Source organism: Bos indicus x Bos taurus, chromosome 6 (genome assembly GCF_003369695.1).
Source record: "Bos indicus x Bos taurus breed Angus x Brahman F1 hybrid chromosome 6, Bos_hybrid_MaternalHap_v2.0, whole genome shotgun sequence".
NCBI classification, from domain to species: Eukaryota; Metazoa; Chordata; class Mammalia; order Artiodactyla; family Bovidae; genus Bos; species Bos indicus x Bos taurus.
Window position 1 is genome coordinate 100,600,214 of NC_040081.1, and position 26,153 is coordinate 100,626,366.

Sequence of the window (26,153 nt, forward strand, 5' to 3'; positions counted from 1 at the left end):
GACCTCAAAGAACAGAGTGGACTATATTAGGAATCTAGGTTGTTTGGACAGAGACTGAAAATCCAAGTCATTTACAAATACAGTGATGAGAGGTTTGAAATTCAGGAGGCAGTCTGTGAAGCACAGAACAGAAAATTAAACAAGACTATTAAGAATCAGAGCATTGTAAGCCCATTCACGGGAGACTAAACAGTTTATAATTTAGACAACGGGTGTGGACAATAACAGAAACAAGGACATTATAACAATCCTTTATTTCAACCACAGTATCAGGAACTGTTCTCCACATCTATAATCCATTTCTACTCTAGATTTTTTTTTTTTTTTACATATTGGTAAAGTAACCCTAATAAAGTCATTTTTCCTCTCAACTAGGAAAGGTTAAATAAATCGTAGTTAAACTAACAAATGAATTTCATCTGTCAAGGTTGTACATGCGTGCTATGTCACTTGAGTCATGTCCGACTCTTTTTGACTCTATGCACCATAGCCCGCCAGGCTTCTCTGTCCATGGGATTCTCCAGGCAAGAATACTGAAGAGGATTTCCATGCCCTCCTCCAGGGGATCTTCCCGACCTAGGGATCAAACCTGCCTCTCTTATGTCTCCTGCACTGGAACATGGATTCTTTATCACTGAGCCACAGGGGAAGCGCCCCCCATCAAGATTAATTTGGGAAGAAATGCCTGACTTGCCATTTGGCATGTTCTGACTCTTCTTTGCATTTTTTACTATTCTATTTCTGACCACCCACAAAGTTCTTAGCATACATGAGTCTCATCAAACCTAAGTAATCTATTTCCTTCTTCCCCCATGTATTCTCTTCACCTCTGGAATGTCACTTATTCCAACTGCACTCCACATGTGTAGCGATCCTCTGTAATGATCCTTTTGTTCCAGACCTCTGACACTGGAGACAGAACAAAAAGATAAGTCCCCGTCTAGATGAAGACAGTCAAAGAAGCAGGGAGTTAAAATATGGATGGTGTAGCTTAGAGCAGAATAAAGAAAAGATGCTGGGAGCAAACAGAGTAGCAACTAATTGCCTGCCTACATTCACTACCATTAATTCATTCAACTACTAGGTACAAAACCACCACAGATGCCAAGCCATGGTTTAAAATTGGTTATGTTGAAAAGAAGACTTGATTTGTGTTTCCTCTGGAGAACCTTATTCCCAGTCCTCCCTGCCTCTAGCTGGTTCTCAGATGTGAATCTGCGTCTGGACCACCTGGGAAGCTTGATCAAATACAAATGACATAACCCCTCAGAGATGTGAATTCAGGCCATCAGGATATGTCCTGAGGGTCGGGAGATTAGCAGGCAGTCCAGGTGGCTCTGATTTGAGGATCTGACTTTGAGAAAGGCAGCATTAGAACATCATTCTCACAGTGTGCTCCTTGGAGCATCCATATTGGCATCACCTGCACACATGTTTAGAACTACGACTGCCTCACTCCCACCCCAATCCTATTGAATCAGGAACTTTGAGGTCCAACATCTTACTTTAATAAGCCTTCTAAGTGTTCTGATGGATATTTAGAATCACACCCTGGAGTGAAGGACTGCCTGAAGCCTGTGAAACAGATCATACAGCTCTGCTTGAGATATTGGCAAAGTGAAACACTTACAACACAGCAGAAATAATATTTCTGCATCTACATCAGGGAACACACTCTGTGTCTTTACATATTGCCAAATTCCATTGTCCATGGCAAACACAAACTGGCAACCAGAATGCCTAGTTAGGACAAGGATTTATCCTGTATCTCAGATTCAAGTATTTGAAAGAGACCCACTGCTCCAGACTCAAGGACTAACAAAATCTTGGTACTCAGACAGGTCACCAGCTGGCCAAGTACTATGTAATGGAGTATAGCATTTCATCCCAGCAATGGACCCACCTGAGAAGTACCCTGTAATTTTTCCCAGTGAGTGCCTGGAGCAGGACTTTTCACATAAAGGGGAAGCTATAAATGGACTTGGTGGTAGTTTGGTAAAATGTTTAAAACAATCACAGAGCTTGGACTAAGAGCAAAATTTTAGCTACAAAAGTATTCCTTGTCAAAAAGAAAAAAATAAAAGTAACTCAAACGAAATACCTAATGCCCTGACACATTTTTTTAAATAAAAATTACTCCGTGATCTTTTTTATCCATTTCAGAGAATATAATTTCTTACAATAATATTGAAAATCATCATTGTGAAGTTTGTGAATTCACACATACACACACACACACACACACTTTCCTTCCTTAATTTCCATGCAGTCTCTCTTGTCATGATTATAAAGGTCAAATACAAACTCTTCTCTAAATATGTGCCTATGAAAATATGCTATTAAGCACACTATAGAAAATATGATCAGTGATGAAGAGCTTTTTCACCAGTTGTATATTTTAATATATTCTTGGTTCATATCCCAGAACTAATGATTTGAACCCAAGAAGGGAAGAACCAAAAATTCATATTAGAAAGGCATGAGTGTGTGTTCAGTCATATTTGACTCTTTGTGACCCCGTGGACTGTAGCCCACCGGGCTCCTTGGTCCATGGGATTTCTCAGGCAAGAATACTGGAGTGTATTGCCATTTCCTACTCCAGGGGATCTTCCTGAGCCAGGGATAGAACCCACATCCCCTGAGTCTCCTGCATTGGCAGGCAGATTCTTTAGCACTGCACCACCCAGAAAGCCCATTGGAAAGGTATGACTTTAGTTTAAGGCCAATAGATTAAGGCAGAGATTCTGATGTTTTAATATAGATCAGAACTTCCTGAGGAGCTTATAAAACAGATTGCTGAGCTCCACCAAAAAGTTTCTGATTCAATGGAACTAAGACAAGACCAAGAGTTTGTTTTTCTAACAAGCTTCACAAACTTCAAGAACCACTATTTTGAAGAACAGTAGATGTAAGAGATCTCACCACTCAACAAGGGCTAGTTGGAGAGGCCAAAACTCAGAGAAATGCAGGTTAAACCAAGTAAACAAAGGATGCGGAAGTTAAAAATAAGGCCAAGATGACTTTCCTTGGTACCAGCACCCCTATAACAGGCCCGGATGTCACATTCCCTAGGATATGTTCTCCTACCTCACAGGTGCAATATAGCGCCCAGTCAACTTTACCTCATTTATCTCATGGAAATAAACATTCCATGACCTATTTATATTAAATTTATATAAAACATGGGAGGAATGTATGAAATTCACAAGTATTCACACATGCTCATCAAAATGAAAAGTCTCTTTCCAGAGAAGAAGCTAAGATGTTGATGAAATTAATTATAAATAAGAAATATTACATTAAAAATGATAAATATCACAGTGGTAACATTTGGAGGTCAATACAGCTCAAAATAACTACAGGTTTAGAATAGTCTATTCTATTATTGGGTTAGGGTGAATGGATGTGAGAGTTGGACTGTCAATAAAGCTGAGGGCCAAAGAATTGATGCTTTTGAATTGTGGTGTTGGAGAAGACTCTTGAGAGTCCCTTGGACTGCAAGGAGATCCAACCAGTCCATTCTGAAGGAGATCAGCCCTGGGATTTCTTTGGAAGGAATGATCCTGAAGCTGAAACTCCAGTACTTTGGCCACCTCATGCGAAGAGTTGACTCATTGGAAAAGACTCTGATGCTGGAAGGGATTGGGGGAAAGAGAAGAAGGGGACGACAGAGGGTCAGATGGCTGGATGGCATCACTGACTCGATGGACATGAGTCTGAGTGAACTCCAGGAGTTGGTGATGGACAGGGAGGTCTGGCGTGCTGCGATTCATGGGGTCGCAAAGAGTTGGACACGACTGAGCAACTGATCTGATCTGATTCTATTATTGACTCAAATTATTTTTTAAAGTATTTAACTCATTCTTTCACCAAATACTAATCTTATATTTAAATGACTTGACAATTTACTTGATACAGACATAATAGAATTTTCTTTGAAAAAATTAAAAACAAATTCATTTCCTCCCTGTCCCCCATCTGCCAAAAAAAATGTTTAAGCTAAATTAAAAGAAGACATTTTGTTACTAGCAGTTTGGTAGGCAGAAAGGAAATCTGAATAGAACCTGTTCTGTGAAAAGACTGCATATTACAGAGAACTATAAAAAAGGGGGGGGGCCTTGTTTCATGATTGCCCATCATCAGTTCAGTGGCTAGCACATTGCTTCGGAGTTTGCAAAGAAAAATGTCCCACGTTACTGATCCTATCTTGCAAATGTCCAAAGCCTTGGTTGCATTTTTCTCAAATTTAATAACCTGTATGTCATCCCCTCCCCATTTTCATTTGTGCATGGCTGGCCAATGTTACTGCCAGTCAGTTCCTGAGCAGGAAGCATTAAGGTTTAAGAATTTTTAGATGTTAAGTTTCTTTAGTTTCTCTTGAATGATATAACTGAAAAGATCATCAGGCCGGATTAGTTCTGCACTTAATATCTATAAAACCAAGCAACTTTATTGTTTCATTCATTTATTATTTATATTCTGTGTGGTTTCAAAAAGGATTTGTGCAGTTCACCATAAAAGATATAGAAACAATAAAAGCATTAAATCCATTTTTAAGAGCAAATGTCAAATAAAGCAGGCTGAGAGATGACAGTCTTACCAGAAGATTTAAGTTACGAATACCTACTGTCTGGAACACAAAAGTCAGTGTCATGCTTATAGCAAGCCAAAGAAAAGCATGACAACAACAGAACCACAGTGAGTGGCAAGTTTTGATTTGCTAATTTCATGAAGTATATCATACAATAGTCCATAGGAAAAGCAAAAGTTCTTCAGCACTCAACCCTAAGGGAAAAAATATTCAACAGTTCTTTATATAACCCTGGAATCAACAAATAGGCAGTAGATACAGCATTTTTTCATCAAAGACATAGAACTCTGCTCCATACAAGTCATATGATATCAGTCCTCAATAAGGCAGGGGGAGAAAGATGAACCAGCATTAATCACTTACCAAGTAAAGGTGAACTTCATATTCTGTTAGATACTATATTCAACACTAACAACAGGTGGGGGGCATATAGAGTTGTTAATTGGCTCAAAGTCTTGATACTTTTAATTATTAATAGTTGTACCAATTAGTATGAAGTTTGTCCAAATCCAAAACATGCGGTTTTCTTTTACTATTCATTTGTTCAGCTAAAATAACTTACAATGGTGATGTCATTTTCTTATGAAAAACTGAGCTGTATGAACAGAGCTTAAGAGAGATGAATGAGTAACACATCCTACTCTTTCATTGATCAATTGCCTTAGTCTGGAGTTTGAAGTTCACTGAACAGTTCAGGATTGAAGTAGACAGTCTTCTGTTGGTGACGGAAATCTGGATTTTCAGAGTTGCCCAGAAAATGTATTTGTTAAATGCTTGAAGTGAAAGTGAAAGTCACTCAGTCGTGTCCGACTCCTTGCGACCCCATGGACTATACTGTCCATGGACTTCTCCAGGCCAGAATACTGGCATGGGTAGCCTTTCCCTTCTCCAGGGGATCTTCCCAACCCAGAGATCAAACCCAGATCTCCTGCATTGCATGCGGATTCTTTACCTGCTAAGCCACAAGGGAAGCCCAAGAATACTGGAGTGGATGTTAGATGCTTTGTGCCAGGCACTATTGAAGATGCTCTGGATGTGATGTCGATCTAGCTCAACAGGATAGCCAAGATGAGTCCACTACAAAACACATCTCCAGAAAATGAACTGGTCAATCTGCTGGATAGTACTTTACCACTGATATTTGGATACTGAAAACTATCTGCCAAAAGTGATGATTCTGCTTTTGACACAAGTGATAATGAGCTCTTTAGTCTTGTAGTTATGACCAATATATTGAATTGCTCATGATGCCCCTCCATGATTGAAATATAAAGTCAGCAGGAACAATGCCTGCTACTCTGTTTGTTATGCCAGAAAGGAACGTGTTGAATCCATTTAAAATCTGAATCACATAATCTACATATGAGTTTTAAAGGGGAGATTTGAGACAATATTTAATGACCTTAAAGATGATTAAGGTTTCTGAAAAAGTAATTGTGGTTTCGGACAGTGAATTTTAAATCATTAAAACTAGGCTCAAAAACATCTTTATTAGTCAAAATAGGAACCATTATAATCAACATATTTCTGCCAGCAAGAAATATGTTTGTTTATTCCTGTAGCATAAAAATCCTTGCTTTGGGATTCAGTGAACTCTTAGAAAGCATTTTCTGCATCCTGCTGGTTATGGAAGCATTTTCCCTGCAAAAAGTTCTCAAGATGCTTGAAGAAGTGGTAGTCAGTTGGCAAGAGGTCAGGTGAATATGGTGGAAAAGGCAAAACTTCAAAGCCCAATTCATTCGACTTTTGAAGTGTTGGTTGTGTGACGTGTGGTCCGGTGTCATTGTGGAGAGCAATCAGGCCCTTTCTGTTGACCACTGCCAGCTGCAGGCGTTGCAGTTTTGGGTGCATCTCATCGATTTGCTGAGCGTACTTCTCAGATGTAGTGGCTTCACCAAGATTCAGAAAGCTGTAGTGGATCAGATGGGCAGCAGACCACCAAACAGTGACCATGACCTTTTTGGGGGGGGTGCAAGTTTGGCTTTGGGAAGTGCTTTCAAGCTTCTTCTTGGTCCAACCACTGAACTGGCCATTGCCAGTTGTCGTATAAAATCCACTTTTAGGGGCATGTCACAATCTGATCAAGAAATGGTTCATTGCTTTTGTGTAGGATAAGAAAAGATAACACTTTAAAAGAACAAATTTTTTGACTTTCAGTCAGCAAAGATTGAAGACAGGAGGAGAAGGGGATGACAGATAATGAGAGGGTTGGATGACTCACTGGATATGAGTTTGAGCAAACTCTCCAGGAGGTGGTAAAGGACACGGAAGCCTGGAGTGCTGCAGTCCATGGGGTCACAAAAATTCAGACATAACCCAGTGACTGAGCAACAACATGAGGCACCCACGTATTGAGGTTTTTCACCTTTTCAATTTGCTTTAAATGCTGAGCAACCATAGAACAGTCAACAGTGAGTTCTTCGGCAACTTCTTGTGTAGTTGTAAGGGGATCAGGTTCAATGATCCTCTCAGTTGGTTGCTGTCACCTTCCGATGGCCAGCCAATGCACTCCTCATCTTCAAGGCTTTCATCTCTTTTGCAAAAGTTCTTAAAGTACCACTGCACTGTACTTTCATTAGCAGTTCCTGGGCCAAATGCTTTATGGATGCTGTGAGTTGCCTTTGCTGCTGTATGACCCATTTTGAATCCGAATAAGAAAATCACTTGAATTTGCTTTTGGCCTAACATCATTCCCTTAGTTAAAAATAAATATAAAATAAACAGCAAGTAATAAGTCATTAGCAAAAAAAAAAAAAAAAAAGTGAAAAATGCACATTAAAATGATGTACAGAATAACATTTATTTAAGAATGTATTCCAGTATCTAACAGCAAAGTTCAACAATGTCAAAACAGAATTATTTTTACATCAACCTAAATCGATTTTGTTCTGTCCTGAGCATATTTTCCCCATTCAACTTCTTGAAGTGTTTCCACTTTAAGAGGAAGACTGCAGTATGGAATCTTTTATTTATGCTGGTTGGCCCAGAGACCCTTACTCTGTGGAATCAATGGCTTATTACAAACCAGTAATGCAGTAAAAACTCTTAAGACGTTTGTTTAATCACTATTTTCACTTATGTGAAAAAGTATATAACAGTAAGCAATAACAGGACAGGCATGGCTTCTGCCTGCCTGTTTTTTGTATATAACATAAGATAACTAATACTGCTTGAATACCTACTAAGTACCATGCTTATATTAGGACCAGATGCTGTGTTAGTGAAGTCGCTCAGTCGTGCCCGACTCTTTGCGACCCCATGGATAGTAGCCTGCACCAAGCTCCTCCGTCCATGGGATTTTCAAGGCAAGAGTACTGGAGTGGGTTGCCATTTCCTTCTCCAGGGAATCTTCCCAACCCAGGGATCGAACCCAGGTCTCTCACATTGTAGACAGACGCTTTACCGTCTGAGCCAAAAACACACAAAAGACTTAAGTATTTTCATTTTGCACTTGAGAAATCCTAGACTGGGTACTTCAGCAAAGGGTAACAGTACAACTTTTATCTACGAATCATTACTGTGAGGCCTTGGGCAAGCTTTTAACAATCTTAGCCTTAGTCCTTTTATATGGAATGCCGGCAACATATGCATATCTTGGAAATAATGTAAGTTTCATTCCAGTTCACCATAATTAAAAAAATAAAAGAGAGTCACATGGATTTTCTGGCTTCCCAGTGCATATAAAAGTTGTGTTTACACTATACTGTAGTCTCTTAAGTGTGCAATAGTATTGTGTCTAAACTCCAATGAGCATGAAGTGAATCATAGTCTTTTAGCTGGTGGAAGCTCTTGTCATGTCCCTGGTGACTGCTGACTGATCAGGGTGGTGGCTGCTGAAGGTTGAGGGGCTATGGAAATTTCTCAAAGTAAGACAACAATAAAGTTTGCCACATCAACTGACTTCCTTTCACAGATGATTTATTCGTAGCATACAGAGCAGTTTCATAACATTTAACCCACAGTAAAACTTCTTTCAAAATTGGAGTCAATCCTCTCAAACACTGCCGCTGCCTTATCAACTACGTTTACACTTCAGTTCAGTTGCTCAGTCGTGTCCGCCTCTTTGCCACCCCATTGCCGTAGCACACCAGGCTTCTCTGTCCATCACCAACTCCCGAAGTTTGCTCAAATTCATGTCAAGTCGGTGATGCCATCCAACCGTCTCATCCTCTGTCATCCCCTTCTCCTCCTGCCTTCAATCTTTCCCAGCATCAGGGTCTTTTCAAATGAGTCAGTTCTTCGCATTAGGTGGCCAAAGTGCTGGATTTTCACCTTCAGGATCAGTCCTTTCAATGAATATTCACGAATGATTTCCTTTTGGATTGACTGGTTGGATCTCCTTGCAGTCCAAGGGACAACAGCACAGTTCAACAGCACCAATTCTTTGGCACTCATCATTTGTCCAACTCTCACGTCCATACATGACTACTCAAAAAACCATAGCTTTGACTAGATGAACCTTTGTCAGCAAAGTAATGTTTCTGCTTTTTAATACGCTGTCTAGGTTGGTCATAGCTTTTCTTCCAAGGAGCAAGGGTCTTTCAATTTCATGGCTGCAGTCACCATGTGCAGTGATTTTGGAGCCCCCCAAAAATAAAGCCTGTCACTGTTTCCACTGTTTCCCCATCTATTTCCCATGAAGTGATGGAACCAGATGCCATGATCTTAGTTTTCTGAATGTTGAGTTTTAAGCCAGATTTTTCACTCTCCTCTTTCACTTTCATCAAGAGGCTCTTTAGTTCTCTGCTTTCTGCCATGAGGGTAGTGTCATCTGCATATCTGAGGTTATTAATATTTTTCCAAGAAATTTTGATTATAGCTTGTGCTTCATCCAGCCTGCCATTTCGCATGATATATTCTGCATATAATTTACATAAGCAGAGTGACAATATAGAACCTCAACATACTCCTTTCCCTGTTTGGAACCAGTCTGTTATTCCATGCCCAGTTCTAACTGTTAATCCGTGACCTACATACAGATTTCTCAGGAGGCAGGTCAGATGGTCTGGTATTCCCATCACTTGAAGAATTTTCCACACTTTGCTGTGATCCACACAGTCAAAGACTTTGGCATAGCCAATAAAGCAGAAATAGAAGTTTTTCTGAAACTCTCTTGTTTTTTCCATGATCCAGTGGATGTTGGCAATTTGATCTCTGGTTCCTCTGCCTTTTGTAAATCCAGCTTGAACATCTGAAAGTTCATGGTTCACGTACTATTGAAGTCTGTGTTGGAGAATCTTTAAGCATTACTTTGCTAGTGTGTGAGATGAGTACAATTGTGTGGTAGTTTGAGCATTCTTTGCCTTTGCCTTTCTTTGAGATTAGAATGAAAACTGACCTTTTCCAGTCCTGAGGCCACTGCTGAGTTTTCCAAATTTGCTGACATATTGAGTGCAGCACTTTCACAGCATCATCTTTCAGGATTTGATATAGCTCAACTGGAATTCCAACACCTCCACTAGCTTTGTTAATAGTGATGCTTCCTAAGGCCCACTTGATTTTGCATTCCAGGATGTCTGACTCTAGACCAGGGATCACACCATTGTGGTTATCTGGGTCATGAATATCTTTTTTGTATAGTTCTTCTGTGTATTCTTGCCACCTCTTCTTAATATCTTCTGCTTCTGTTAGGCCCATGCCACTTCTGTCCTTTATTGCGCCCATCTTTGCATGAAATGTTCCCTTGGTATCACTGTTTTTCTTGAAAAGATATCTAGTCTTTCCCATTCTATTGTTTTCCTCTATTTCTTTGCATTGATTGCTGAGGAAGTCTTTCTTATCTCTCCTTGCTATTCTTTGGAACTCTGCATTCAAATGGGTATATCTTTCTTTTTCTCCTTTGCCTTTCATTTCTTTTCTTTTCTCAGCTATTTGTAAGGCCTCCTCAGGCAACCATCTTGCCTTTTTGCATTTTTTTTTCCCCCTGGGGATGGTCTTCATTCCTGCCTCCTGTACAATGTCACGAACCTCATTCCATAGTTCTTCAGGCATTCTATCTATCAGATCTAGTCTATTGAATCTATTTTTCACTTCTACTATATAATTGTAAGTGACTTGATTTAGGTTATACCTGAATGGCCTAGTGGTTTTCCCTACTTTCTTCAATTTAAGTCTGAATTTGGCAATAAGGAGTTCATGATCTGAGCCACAGTCAGCTCCCAGTCTTATTTTTGCTAACTGTATAGAGCTTCTCCATCTTTGGCTGCAAATAATATAATCAATCTGATTTCATTATTGACCATCCGGTGATGTCCATGTACAGAGTCTTCTCTTCTGTTGCTGGAAAAGGGTGTTTGTTATGACCAGTGCATTCTCTTGACAAAACTCTATTAGCCTTTGTCTTGCTTCATTTTGTACTCCAAAGCCGAATTTGCCTGTTACTCCAGGTGTTTTTTGACTTCCCACCATTACATTCCATTCCCCTATAATGAAAAGGACATCTTTTGGGGGTTTAGTTCTAGAAGGTTTTATAGGTATTCATAGAAGCATTCAACTTCACCTTCTTCAGCATTACTGGTTGGGGCATACACTTGGATTACTGTGACATTGAATGTAAACTATTTTTTACATTATATTCTAAATCCTTTGTTGCCATTTCAACATTCTTCAAAGAAAATCACCAGGAGTAGCTGCCTTCTCAAGAAACTACTTTTTTTGTTCATCCCTAAGAAGCAATTCCTCATCTGTTAAAGTTTTATCATGAGAGGGTAGCAATTCAGTCACATCTTCAGGCTTCACTTCTAATTCTAGTTCTGATTTTCCACTGCAGGAATCTTCAGTTCTTCTTTCCACTGAAGTATCAAACTCTTCAAAGTTATCCAGGAGGGTTAGAATCAACTTCCTCTAAACTCCTGTTTAATTGATATTCTGACCTTGTCCCATGAATCACAAATATTCTCAATGACAACTAGAATAGTGAATCCTTTCCAGAAGATTTTAAATCTACTTTTCCCAGATCCACCAGAAAAATCACTGTTTATGGCAGCTCTGTCCTTTCAAAATGTCTTAAATAATAAGACTTGAAAGTGGAAATCATTCCTTGGTCTATGACCTCCATAATGGATGCTGTGCTAGAAGGCATGAAAACAACATTAATTTCACTGTACATATCCATCAGAGCTCTTGGGCGACAAGATGCCTTGTCAATGAGCAATAATATGTCAAAAGGAATCTTTTTTTGAGCAGTAGGTCTCAACAGTGGGCTTAAATTATTTAGTAAACCATATCATGAATAGATGTGCTGCCATGTAGGCTTTGCTTTTTCATATATAGAGCACAAGCAGAGTAGATTTAGCATCATTCTTAAGGGCCCTGGGATTTCCAGAATGGTAAACAAGCATTGGTTTCAACTTAAAGTCACTGGATATATTAACCCCTAACAAGACAGTTAGGCTGTCCTTTGAAGCTTTGAAGTCAGGCATTAACTTCTCCTCTATAGCTATGAAAATTGGCTTAAAACACAACATTCAGAAAACTAAGATCATGGCATCTGGTCCCATCACTTCATGGCAAATAGATGGGGAAATAGTGGAAACAGTGGCAGACTTTATTTTGGGGGGCTCCAAAATCACTGCAGATGGTGACTGCAGCCATGAAATTAAAAGACCCTTGCTCCTTGGAAGAAAAGCTATGACCAACCTAGACAGCATATTAAAAAACAGAGACATTACTTTGCCAACAAAGGTCCGTCTAGTCAAATCTATGATTTTTTTGAGTAGTCATGAATGGATGTGAGAGTTGGACTATAAAGAAAGCTGAGTGCCGAAGAACTGAGGCTTTTGAACTATAGTGTTGGAGAAGACTCTTGAAAGTCTCTTGGACTGCAAGGAGATCAAGCCAGTCAATCCAAAAGGAAATCATTCCTGAATATTCATTGGAAGGACTGATGCTGAAGCTGAAACTCCAATACTTTGGCCACCCTGATGTGAAGAACTGACTCCTTGGAAAAGACCCTGATGCTGGGAAAGATTGAAGGCAGGAGGAGAAGGGGATGACAAAGGATGAGATGGTTGGATGGCATCACCGACTCGATAGACATGAGTTTGAGCAAGCTTTGGGACTTGGTGATGGACAGGAAAGCCTGGCCTGCTGCAGTCCATGGGGTTGCAAAAAGTCGGACATGACTGAGCGACTGAACTGAATTGACTGACTCTTTGGCAGTTTCCTCATTTCTCTCAGCCTTCGTAGAATTGAAGGAACTTAAGATCTTGCTCTGGATTAGGTTTTGGCTTCAGGGAATGTTGTGGCTGGCTAAATCTTCTATCCAGACCAGTAAAACTTCTTCCATACCAGAAATAAGGATGTTTCATTTTCTTATCATTCATGTGTTCACTGGAGTAGTGATTTTAATTTCCTTCAAGAACTTTTCCTTTGCATTCATAACTTGGCTAACGTTTTGGCAAAAGAAGCCTAACTTTTGGCTGATCTCAGCTTATAATGGGCTTCCCTCATAGCTCAGATGGTAAAGAATCCACCTGCAATGCAGGAGACCCTGGTTTGATTCCTGGGTCGAGAAGATCCCCTGGAGAAGCGATAGGCTACCCAGTCCAGTACTGTTGGTCTTCCCTTGTGGCTCAGCTGGTAAAGAATCTGGCTGCGATGCAGGAGACCTGGGTTTGATCCCTAGGTTGGAAAGATCCCCTGGAAAAGAGAAAGGCTACCCACCCCAGTATTTTGACCTGGAGAATTCCATGGACTATACAGTCCATGGGGTCACAAAGAGTTGGACACGACTGAGCAATTTTCACTTTCACTTTCAGCTTATAATGACTTCCTCACCAAGCTTAATCATTTCTAGCTTTTAATTAAAGTGTCTCAAGACACTGCTATAAAATCAGTGTACAGCCAACAGGTTTCAGAATGGCCAGGTAATAAAATATTTTTCTATCATTTGTGGTGGAGACAGTCAGTTCTCTGTGGATACTCATGTGCTCTACTACATTTCCCAGCCTCCCTTGCAGTTCTATTGGGGCATTTCTGGCCGAGGGATTACAAACAGAAGAGGCAGGTGCCACCTAATGCATTTTGTAGGCATCTTGACCTTTTTAAGAATGGGTTAGAGATGTATTGAGTATATAACCATGCCGGGAGCCGGCACATTGCATATTGAGTGCATATTGCATATTGAGTGCAGCACTTTCCACAGCATCATCTTTCAGGATCTGGAATAGCTCAACTAGAATTCTATCACTGCTGGAGCCAGCGTGAGGAACTCCGCCCGTGGCAAAGGTCATGAGGAAGGAGGCTCGGCATACGCAAAGACGGGATCGAGCCTCAGGAGTCCCCCTGGAAATTCTCGAGCATCTATCCCCAAAACCAGAGTCTGCCTCCTTTCTGCTTTGTGCTTTCACCCACACCTCTGACTTTACGGGGGGGCTGTCCCCCACTACCTCTCTCTGAAAAAAGAGTTAGCTTACAGCTCCAGTTAATAATTCCTGGGTGTGACAGTGTTTCAACCTACAAACTCCTTTGGAAATCCTCTAGCCTGCCTGAATAGGTTTTTCCGGCCACATGTGATTGTTCAGAGCCTCCCAACTGTGAGAGGCAGGAGATGTTCTAAACTGTCTAAACACAGATTCCTTTGAGTAGTTAAAAGATTGATTAGAAATTGTATTGGTGAGGGGTTTTTCACTTGTTGGGCCAATGTTTGCTGCTAAGTCTCCATACTCCTTACCTACTGTGTCCTTGGCAGTGTACTGATTGATATAATGGGTGTATAGAAATGTAAGTAGTAGCCTCAATGTTTGTAACCTTGGACCCTTGAGTTAATTCTTTTCTTGATTGAGCCCACCTCACCTTTGCCCTATAGGAATGCAACTCTATCCAATGCTTTTTGGAGGCTGGCGCCTGACTTTAGAATAATCGCCTGACTTTAGAATAATCACCTTTAGAGAAAAATAAGTTTCTTAAAATGTTAACAGGCCTCCTGGCCAGAAGATGATGTAAATCACCTGAACTTTTGCATATGATAAGTATGAAAATCTGGCTTTGATTAGGACCAGGAACTTCCGTCCTTGCATGACTCCACCCCTTCCCCCATTATCCTCTATGCACAACTTAAGGTATAAAAACTACTTTGGAAAATAAAGTGCGGGCTTTGTTCACTGAAACTTGGTCTCCCCTTGTCGCTCTCTCTCTCACTCTGGCTGAGTCTCCATCTGGAGCGCGGAACCCACCATGCTTACTAATTATGCCTGGGCTTCTAAGATCCGACCAGGGAGGCCTCAGTGTCTCCTCTCCTTCGGGAGGATGGAAGGACGCCTGCGGCCTACGTAAGTGGTGCAAACTTCTTGTCTTGAAGTCTTATTGGTCTCCCATGTAAACCAAGCTACTCAGCCTCTTTTCCCCACTGAATTTCCTCACTGAGCTATCCTCATTCTATTACTCTTTATATCTTTGATAAATATTTAAATAAATAGGTCGCCTATGCCGTCTCTCCTTTGAATACCCTGGATCAGCCGGGGCTGGACCCCGGCATAACCAGATAAATATATACCTTTAGAGAAGATAAACAAAAGAAGAGTTGAATAACATATTCCTGCTTAGTACTGGTTTTAGAACTCAGAATGAAAGTGGACATTACTCTTCTTAACCTACTGAAAAATTTCACCTTTGCTAAAATTTTAGCCTTTGAACCCCAACCTCAATAACAGCTTTGCAGAAGAGCAAAATTATCACTTCATATATTTTTTGAAATCTTACACCAGAAGGTAATGAAATTAAAATAGTGTATTTAAGGAATTGGGTTTACCTGGTACTCAGATGGTAAAGAATCTACCTGCAATGCAAGAGCCCCACGTTCAATCCCTGGGTTGGGAGGATTCCCCGGAGAACAGAATATCTACCCACTAATTAGTTGATATCTTAGGAACACTTATATAGATTAAAGTGGAATCCACAAATTGGTGCTTTTCTGACACAGCAGTAAAGTAATGCTCACCAGGCTTCAGCAGTACGTGAACTGTGAACTTCCAGATGTTCTGCTGGTTTTAGAAAAGGCAGAGGAACCAGAGATCAAATTGCCAACATCCGCTGGATCATGGAAAAAGCAAGAGAGTTCCAGAAAAACATCTATTTCTGCTTTATTGACTATGCCAAAGCCTTTGACTGTGTGGATCACAATAAACTGTGGAAAATTCTGAAAGAGATGGGAATACCAGAGCACCTGACCTGCCTCTTGAGAAACCTGTATGCAGGTCAGGAAGCAACAGTTAGAACTGGACATGGAACAACAGACTGGTTCCAAAGAGGAAAAGGAGTACTTGTCACCCTGCTTATTTAACTTATATGCAGAGTACATCATGAGAAACGCTGGGCTGGAGGAAGCACAAGCTGGAATCAAGATTGCCGGGAGAAATATCAAAACCTCAGATATGCAGATGACACCACCCTTATGGCAGAAAGTGAATAAGAACAAAAGAGCCTCTTGATGAAAGTGAAAGAGGAGAGTGAAAAAGTTGGCTTAAAGCTCAACATTCAGAAAACTAAGATCATGGCATCTGGGCACATCACTGCATGGCAAATAGATGGGGAAACAATGGCTGATTTCATTTTTGGGGCTCCAAAATCACTGCAGATGGTGACTGCAGCCATGAAATTGAAAGACACTTACTCCTTGGAAGGAAAGTTATGACCAACATAGACTGCATATTCAAAAGCAGAGACATTACTTTGTCAACAAAGGTCCATCTAGTCAAGGCTATGGTTTTCCCAGTGGTCATGTATGGATGTGAGAGTTGGACTATAAAGAAAGCTGAATGCCGAAGAATTGATGCTTTTGAACTGTGGTGTTGGAGAAGACTCTTGAGAGTCCCTTGGACTGCAAGGAGATCCAACCAGTCCATTCTAAAGGAGATCAGTCCTGGGTGTTCATTGGAAGGACTGATGTTGAAGCTGAAACTCCAATATTTTGGCCACCTGATGCAAAAAGCTGACTCATTTGAAAAGACCCTGATGTTGAGAAAAATTGGGGGCAGGAGGAGAAGGAGACGACAGAGGATGAGATGGTTGGATGGCATCACTGACTCAATGGACGTGAGTTTGGGTAAACTCTGGGAGTTGGTGATGGACAGGGAGGCCTGGCGTGCTGCGGTTCATGGGGTCGCAAAGAGTCGGACACGACTGAGTGACTGGACTGAACTGAACTGAACTGACAGAGCATTATTAACCAAACACTGAAAACCACAGATAATTCTGGGATCTTTTACAGCACAATTATTTTGACAGATATAAGCAATAACTTGCTTTAATCTGATTACTACCTCAACCATAATTGCTCTCATAATATTGAGCTACCTTTACATTCAGGTTAAGATCATTCAACAAGAAGTCAAGCCTGAACTTTCACATGCTTCAAGCAAACCAAACACATACTCACGTAAACCAATAGAGAAGTTCATCATTACAGAACCAAGTCTTAGGTGGGATCTATACATTTTTGTCAGAGAAGGCAATGGCACCCCACTCCAGTACTCTTGCCTGGAAAATCCATGGACAGAGGAGCCTGGTAGGCTGCAGTCCATGGGGTCGCTAAGAGTCGGACATGACTGAGCGACTTCACTTTCACTTTTCTCTTTCATGCATTGGAGAAGGAAATGGCAACCCACTCCAGTGTTCTTGCCTGGAGAATCCCAGGGACAGGGGAGCCTGGTGGGCTGCCGTCTATGGGGTCGCACAGAGTCAGACACGACTGAAGCGACGTAGCATAGCATAGCATACATTTTTGTTAGATAATATTTAGTAGCATAACAGAATCTACTTACTAACTGGAATAATTAATAAATCTCTAAAAAAAAAGGCTGCCCGAGGTATAAGACCTAAATGTAACACAAAAGTCACTCTTGAAATCTGTTTAAAAGTTAAGTTTTCGTTTATTTAGAACAGCCACCATTTGTGGCTAGGAAAATTATTATTACTATATATACACACAGTGCATTTGTTATCCAGACATTAGAGTAGCAAAATAAAATTTAATTACCTAGTCATCTAGTAATATTTTATATCTATTAAGAAAAGCATTGCTTTAACTAGAAAATTCAGCATGCTCAGTCTTGGCCATTATATCTAACAAGGGGCTATACCAAAAAACACTAACTTCTGAAGACACTGAAAACAATTTTGACATTAAGAACTCTACAAAGAGACTGCTATTTGTGTCATTACCCAGTAATATTTTAGACCTTATACATCAATACTGTCCTTTGGAATTTATATAAAAGTCTTCTTTGTTTTCCTACTGGTGACCAATAGAATCTTAGGCTTCTTTGCATTTAATTATAGTATTTTGGTTCTGAGTCCTACTCACTACTCAGTTCAGTTAAAATTCTGTTATAATCAATAGAAGATGTCAAAATTCCATGACGAGACTGGATAAAGACATTCTAGTAAAATGGCTCAGGTTTCCAACCCCAGAATAAAACATAATTGAATTCAGTCTGGGTAGTTAATGACATTGTAAAGATTAAATGAGATAAAGTCTTAATGAAGTCCTCACAGATAGTAAGCATCTGTTAAGTATTGAGGTGTTTCCTTTTCTGACTTGTTATCTTTAGCCCATAGTTATCATTGAGGTTTTAACTCAAAGTCGAAGAAGTTTTCTTTATGTTTTAAGCCAAGCTACTCTCTACTGCGCTTTAGACTAGATGGTGTGTTCTTTGAGGAGAGTCACCATTTCCACCCTGTACCCCTAATTTCTACAAGTTACAGGTCCATATTAGAGGTACTCAGTAAAGAAGTGTGTTAGTCACTTAGTTGTGTCTGACCCTTTACAACCCCATGGACTGTAGCCCTCCAGGTTCCTCTGTCTGTGGTATTCTGTAGGCAAGAAATACTAGAGTGGGTAGCTATTCCCTTCTCCAGAGGATCTTCCTGACCCAGTGATCAAACATGGGTCTCCTGCATTGCAGGCAGATTCTTTATCATCTGAGTTTCTGTGTCACAGCAGAAAAGCAGATCCCTGAGCTCAGTCTCTTTGTTTCTAGTGTTACATAAACCCATAACTGTTGACTCACTAACATGAACCTCCTGTCTCTTAAGCCTTTCTGAAAATCAAGAAATCATTTTAAATGATTTGTAACCAACTCAAGCATCAATAACAAGATAGGGCAATAAGTTGATAAATTCTTAGATAAATGTTAGATTAACACTTGTGATTAACAAATTAACCAAAATACAAATTAAATATATTCCAGTCCCATCACTTCATGTCAAATAGATGGGGAAACAGTGGAAACAGTGGCTGACTTTATTTTTCTGGGCTCCAAAATCACTGCAGATGGTGACTGCAGCCATGAAATTAAAAGACGCTTACTCCTTGGAAGGAAAGTTATGAACAACATAGACAGTATATTCAAAAGCAGAGACATTACTTTGTCAACAAAGGTCCGTCTAGTCAAGGCTATGGTTTTTCCTGTAGTCATGTATGGATGTGAGATTGGAGTATAAAGAAAGCTGAGCACAGAAGAATTGATGATTTTGAACTGTGGTGTTGGAGAAGACTCTTGAGAGTCTCTTGGACTGCAAGGAGATCCAACCAGTCCATCCTAAAGGAGATCAGTCCTGGATGTTCATTGGTAAGACTGATGTTGAAGCTGAAACCAATATTGTAGCCATCTGATGTGAAGAGCTGACTCATTGGAAAAGACCCTGATGCTGGGAAAGATTGAGGGCAGAAGGAGAAGGGGATGACAGAGGATGAGATGGTTGGATGGCATCGCCAACTCAATGGACATGGGTTTGGGTGGACTCCAGGAGTTGGTGATGGACAGGGAGGTCTGGCATGCTGGAGTTCACGGGGTCACAAAGAGTCGGACACGACTGAGTGACTGAACTGAACTGAACTGATATGCACTTTTCAAGATGTTAAGATGTTGAGAAATTGACTTGATTTTCAAAGGTGAGCAAATTTCTACTAGTGCTTTTCTGAGTTTTTATTTACCCTCTTTTATTCAAAAAGCACTTATTGAGCATTTCCTGAATTAAGGTAGAATTCTGGGCTTGGAAGACAAGGATGAGGATGCCCTGGCCCTACCCTAGAGGCCATCACCATTGAGCTGGGAAAGCGTAAACCTGTACAACCAATGGTAACACAAACTGGGATGTGGTAAATGCTGTAGACACCAGTGGATGTGCATGTGGTTTCCAACATACATTATCTCTCTGTGCATATATTTCTTGGTTAAAACCATGACTCATCTATTCAGTACATTAGAGTTCCAAAAACAGCAATTTTCACAGATTTTTTCTTAATTCATAGAGTGAAATTTAACAGTTCTTCACTTTTCTATTCAATTGAGAAAAGAGGGCTAAGAATCTAGCTTACCTACATCTCTGGAGAATCAAGAGTTCTGGCACTTTCAATTCCCTGTTGGTCTATATTTTGTAAATGATTTATACAAGGGCAAACTTAAGATTTTTTTTTATTATCTATGACAAATTCCTCCCCATAATAGAGCAAGAAACCTCCTGCCTGCAAAAGCGGCTTGATGTTTTTAAAGAAAAAAAAAAAAATGAAATGAATAGGAGTAGCTAAAAAATTCAATGAATCTCATGTTCTTCAAATAATTCAACAAAGAAATAAGGTTATTAGTACAGTTAACTGACATATTTACTGTTGATAAATAACTACCTGGGCAATTTTATTTTCTATATTTTCTGTAATTTCTTTCTTATAACAGTGAAAAACCTGGAAATATGATATAACTTTTTAAAGCCAGAGATTAAGATTCAAGAGACCTAGATTCTGGATATTCTTGTTGTTTAGTCACTAAGCTGCATCCGACTTTTTGTGACCCCCATGAACTGTAGCCTGCCAGGCTCCTCTATCTATGAGATTTCCCAGGCAAGAATACTGGAGTGCATTGTCATTTCCTTCTCCAGGGACTCTTCCCCACTTAGGGACGGAGTCCATGTCTCCTGCATTGGTAGGCAGATTCTTCTACCACTGAGCCACCAGGAAAGCCCTCCATTTTGGATATACTCAATCCCTAATTGTTGACAAGTTACTTAAAGGTCTTCACATACCACCTGTGAGACAAGAAGTTGGAAACAACCTAACCCTACTATACATGGTGTTAAATGCCACTGCATACCAGGGATCCATGAGATGTCTCATAAAATGAGAAGCTTCCAAAGCACATAGTTTGAAAGACAACTCAAGCAAATAAACAGATAAAACTCAAATAAATAAATTCTGTATTCATTTAGAGAAAATAAATACACCATTTTCTTTAAATTGCTAGAATAGTAAATGAGGCACACAGCTACAGGAAAGAAAAAATAAACATCATCAAATTAAAATTCTCCATGGAAAGTAAATTAAGCACTCTGAGTCACAACTAGAAATATTCTGCTTGCTGATATTTTTAGGGTTTGTTAAGTTATAGAATACACATGTATATTTTCTAGGTATTAAAAGTTTACAGTAAGCAAAAAAAAAAAAAATCAGAGCCATTAAAAAAGTTCATGCTTCATTTCTTCTCTTTATTCCTTTGCTTTAAACTCTTTAAGAACTCTTCCTAGAAATAGACACTCTGAATCTGTACCCAAATTTGGGGAGATGATTTAAAAATAACTTCAACCTACACAGAAACTTTTTGGATTAAAAATAATAGCTGAAGTTTTCAGATTTTTTTTTTATAATTTCTTAAATTCAGATTAATCTCAAAATATGTAAAAAATAAACATTTTTTGTTTGTTTTTGGTTTGGTTCTTAAGGGCTAATGCCCATGGTAAATGACTAGGATCATGGACACTAAGGAAATGGCTTACAATCATAAAGCTTGCAAATGGTCCAGAGATTCTAACCAGAAATTCAGGCCTGCTCGTTTTCCACCAGGGCACTATCACAGCTGCAATTGACTGCATTAACCAAACACGTATCATTCATTCATTCATTATGCAAATATTTGGTGAGAGCCCACCCTCTGCCAGATATTATTGTTAGTACTACAACACAGCTGTGTGCAGAGGAGACAAAATCCCAACTATGTGCTGCTAATTATTCAACAGCTGGCTGGGGCTGGGGGAGGGAAGAGCACTTATCTGCACGATTTGTTTATTTACATAATGTACATATTCCTATCATGACAGATCTACCAACCCAATATCACTGAACTTAGACCAGGGAAAGGTGTGCATGCTCAACGCTTGTGAGCCTTGTCAGCCTGTGGGAGCTCACAGCACATCACTGAAAAACTTCCATGCCCAAGTGAAAAATGTATTCCAGCAGAGAGAAACAACATGCCAGTCACATATATTAAAAGCTGTCATGGAGGGGACAAAATAGAAAGACAAAGAGGTTGGGTAGGAAGTGTGACATAGGCAGTGTGGAGTAGGAAGGGGCAATTTTAGATAGATAAGCAGGAAAGACTCCTCTACAAATGAATATTTGAGCCAAGTTCTAAAGGTAGTGAATGAGTGAGACAAGTGGAAGAGTATTTTAAGGAAGCGTGTCTAGGTGGCAATACCCAAGGCAAAGGCTTAGGTATTTAAGAATTTTTACCATTAGTGAGGTGAGAAGACATCTCACTGACCGAATGGTTTTTCTGTTTCATTTGTTTTCTTTTTAATCAAGGAGTGACGTGATCTCCCTTATATTTTTCAAAAATATCTCTTGATGAAGTTCTGAGAGTAAACCCCTTAAGCTCCCGCAATAACCCAGGCTTGGATCAGAATCAGCTCAGTTCAGTTCAGTAGCTCAGTAGTGTCTGACTCTTTGCGACCCCATGAACCGCAGCACGCCAGGCCTCCCTGTCCGTCACCAACTCCCAGAGTTTATCCAAACTCATGTCCATTGAGTTGGTGATGCCATCCAATCATCTCATCCTCTGTTGTCCCCTTCTCCCTCCACCTTCAATCTTTCCCAGCATCAGAGTCTTTTCAAATGAGTCAGCTCTTTGCAACACGTGACCAAAGTATTGGAGTTTCAGCTTCAACATCAGTCCTTCCAATGAACACCCAGGACTGATCTCCTTTAGAATGGACTGGTTGGATCTCCTTGCAGTCCAAGGGACTCTCAAGAGTCTTCTCCAACACCACAGTTCAAAAGCATTAATTCTTCGGCGCTCAGCTTTCTTTATAGTCCAACTCTCATACCCATACAAGACTACTGGAAAAACCATAGCCTTGACTAGATGGACCTTTGTTGGCAAAGTAATGTCTCTGCTTTTGAATATGCTGTCTATGTTGGTCATAACTTTCCTTCCAAGGAGTAAGCGTCTTTTAATTTCATGGCTGCAGTTATCATCTGTAGTGATTTTGGAGCCCCCAAAAATAAAGTCAGCCACTGTTTCCACTGTTTATCCATCTATTTGCCATGAAGTGATGGGACCAGATGTCATGATCTTAGTTTTCTGAATGTTGAGCTTTAAACCAACTTTTTCACTCTCCTCTTTCACTTTCATCAAGAGGCTTTTTAGTTCTTCACTTTCTGCCATAGGGTGGTGTCATCTGCATATCTGAGGTTATTGATATTTCTCCCCGCAATCTTGATTCCAGCTTGTGCTTCCTCCAACCCAGCGTTTCTCATGATGTGCTCTGCATATAAGTTAAATAAGCAAGGTGACAATATACAGCCTTGATGTACTCCTTTTCCTATTTGGAACCAGTCTGTTGTTCCATGTCCAGTTCTAACTGTTGCTTCCTGACCTGCATACAGGTTTCTCAAGAGGCAGGTCAGATGGTCTGCTATTCCCATCTCTTTCAGAATTGTCCACAGTTTATTGTGATCCACACAGTCAAAGGCTTTGGCATAGTCAATAAAGCAGAAATAGATGTTTTTCTGGAACTCTCTTTTTCGATGATCCAGCGGATGTTGGCAATTTGATCTCTGGTTCTTCTGCCTTTTCTAAAACCAGCTTGAACATCTGGAAGTTCATGGTTCACATATTGCTGAAGCCTGGCTTGGAGAATTTTAAGCATTTACTTTACTAGCGTGTGAGATGAGTGCAATTGTGCAGTAGTTTGAGCATTCTTTGGCATTGCCTTTCTTTGGGATTGGAATGAAAACTGACCTTTTCCAGTCCTGTGGCCACTGCTGAGTTTTCCAAATTTGTTGGCATATTGAGTGTAGTACTTTCACAGCATCATCTTTCAGGATTTGAAATAGCTCAATTGGAATTCCATCACCTCCACTAGCTTTGTTCGTAGTGAAGCTTCCTAACGCCCACTTGACTTCGCATTCCAGGATGTCTGGCTCTAGGTGAGTGATCACACCATCGTGATTATCTTTTGTTCATGAAGATCTTTTTTGTACAGTTCTTCTGTGTATTCTTGCCACCTCTTCTTAATATCTTCTGCTTCTGTTAGGTCCATACCATTCCTGTCCTTTATTGAGCCCATCTTTGCATGAAATGTTCCCTTGGTATCTCTAATTTTCTTGAAGAGATCTCTAGTCTTACCATCAGAATGGATCAGAGTGGTAATGGAGAAATTGGTAAGATTCTAGATATACTTTTAAAGGGGAGCCAACAGAATTTACTGACAGATTGGATGCAAAGTGTTGTCCAAAAGCTTATTCTGAAGATTTTGTTCTAAGAAACTGGAAAGAGGGGTTAGCATTTACTGAATTAGAGCAGAGAAATTTTGACAGAAAGATCAAGTATTTGGTTTGGTATATGTGTCATTTGCTACACCTATTAGACATTTGAGCTGAGATGTAGAACAAGCAATTGGGTATATGAGCCAAGTTTCAGGGAAAGCTTTTGCTAGAGGTATAACTGGGGAGTATTCACGGTATCGATAATATTTAAAACACTAGAGTTCAAATGAGAGCCCCACAAGAGAGAGCATGAATTTAGTGAAGATTTAGTTAACTACTTAACAAAAACATATTCTCAGTGCTCTGCAAGTATGAACTCACTTGTTTCTTATAAACCTATTACCTTTTCCCTTTTTACTAATTAACCGAAGCAGAGTAAGGTTAACTAACTTGCCCAAGCTCACAAGTAAATGGCTAAGTGGCAGATTTAGAATTTCTAACCCAGGCTGTTCAGATTCAGAGCTTTTGTTTTGTTTTGTTTTGTTTTAATTTTAATTAAAAGAGGATAATTACTTTATAATATTGTGGTGGTTTTTGCCATACATTGACATGAATCAGTCATGGGTGCACATGTTTCCCCCCATCCTGAACCCTTCTTCCACCTCCCTCCCTACCTCATCCCCCTGGGTTGTCCCAGAGCACCAGCTCTGAGTGCTCTGCTTCACGCATGGAACTTGCACTGGTCATCTATTTTACATATAGTAATATACATGTTTCAATGCTATTCTCTCAAATCATCCCACCCTCATCTTCTCCCACATATTCCAAAAGTCTGTTCTTTACATCTGTGCCTCTTTTGCTGCCTTGCATATAGGATCGTCATTACTGTCTCTCTAAATTCCATGTATGTATATATCTATATATACATATATATATATATATATATATGTTAATACACTGTATTGGTTTTTCTCTTTCTGACCTACTTCACTCCAGATCCAGAGTTCTTATTAGAGAAATCATCTGAAAGCCTGGAAGTTTGTGGCACTACAACAATTTAGAGGCCAGGAAGATAAAATAGATCAGTAAATCCTATTCATAGAACATAATACATTTTATTTTTCCATAGAAATTCTAACTACGCTCAGCGTACAGAGTAGATTTACCAGTGTTTTGTTTTCTTTGTACTTTTCTATATTTTCTATAATAAGCATGTTACTTCTAGAATTAGAAAATATTGTATTAAAATAATATTATTTTGAGTTATTTTTTAAACCTCATTTCAAGGGACATATGTCATTCTGTGTATATAACCCATCTCGATGAGAAAATACAGCAAAAATCATTACAGAAAAAATGGAAGTGCTCTCTGCTTGGAGTACGATTAGAGCTACTATAAAATTTACCAGCCACATAACAATCCCTAGTGTAAAACTGAGCTCTGTTAATGATACAATGACCACAGTCTTAAGTCAGAATGACCTAAATATACTTAGAGGAGGTACGAGCACCTCAAGTAGACTTTTTCTTAAGAATATCATTTGTATGAATACAAGAGTGCAGACCTTCTATTGTCCATGTACACTACCTCGTCACTAGTAGGTTAGCGATACCTTTATTTGTCACATTGCTGCTAGTCTTATTTGTTCCCAACTCCTGGCTAGAACAGGGCATTGAAAAACGAACTAAGGGCTGTGTGTGCATGCTCAGTTGTGTCTGACTCTTTGCGGCCTCATGCATTGTAGCCCACGAGGCTCCTCTTTCCATGGAATTTTCCAGGCAAGAATACTGGAGTGGGTTGCCATTCCCTTCTCCGGGGGATCTTCCCAACTCAGGAACCAAAACCCTGTCTCCTGCGTTGTCTGCATTGGCAGGGGGATTCTTTACCACTAGTGCCACCAGGGAAGCCAAACTAAGCACTGCCTACACACTGTTACATCTGAGTCCTGGAGACTCTGCACTTGGGGCTCATCAGTCCTGCGATCAAAAATAATATCTATTTCAGCTATTTTGATTATTTAAGCCACATTTTAAGGATTTGAAAAAGACATATTAATGCTGTTAAATATAGTAAGAAATCACTTT

General features: G+C 39.9%; 1 protein-coding gene across 10 annotated transcripts in view; it reads right to left on the reverse strand.

Moving 5' to 3' along the window:
- Positions 1 to 26,153, reverse strand: part of MAPK10 (mitogen-activated protein kinase 10) — a 652,453-nt gene that overhangs the window by 192,814 nt on the left and 433,486 nt on the right. The gene's annotated exons all lie outside the window — the stretch shown is intronic.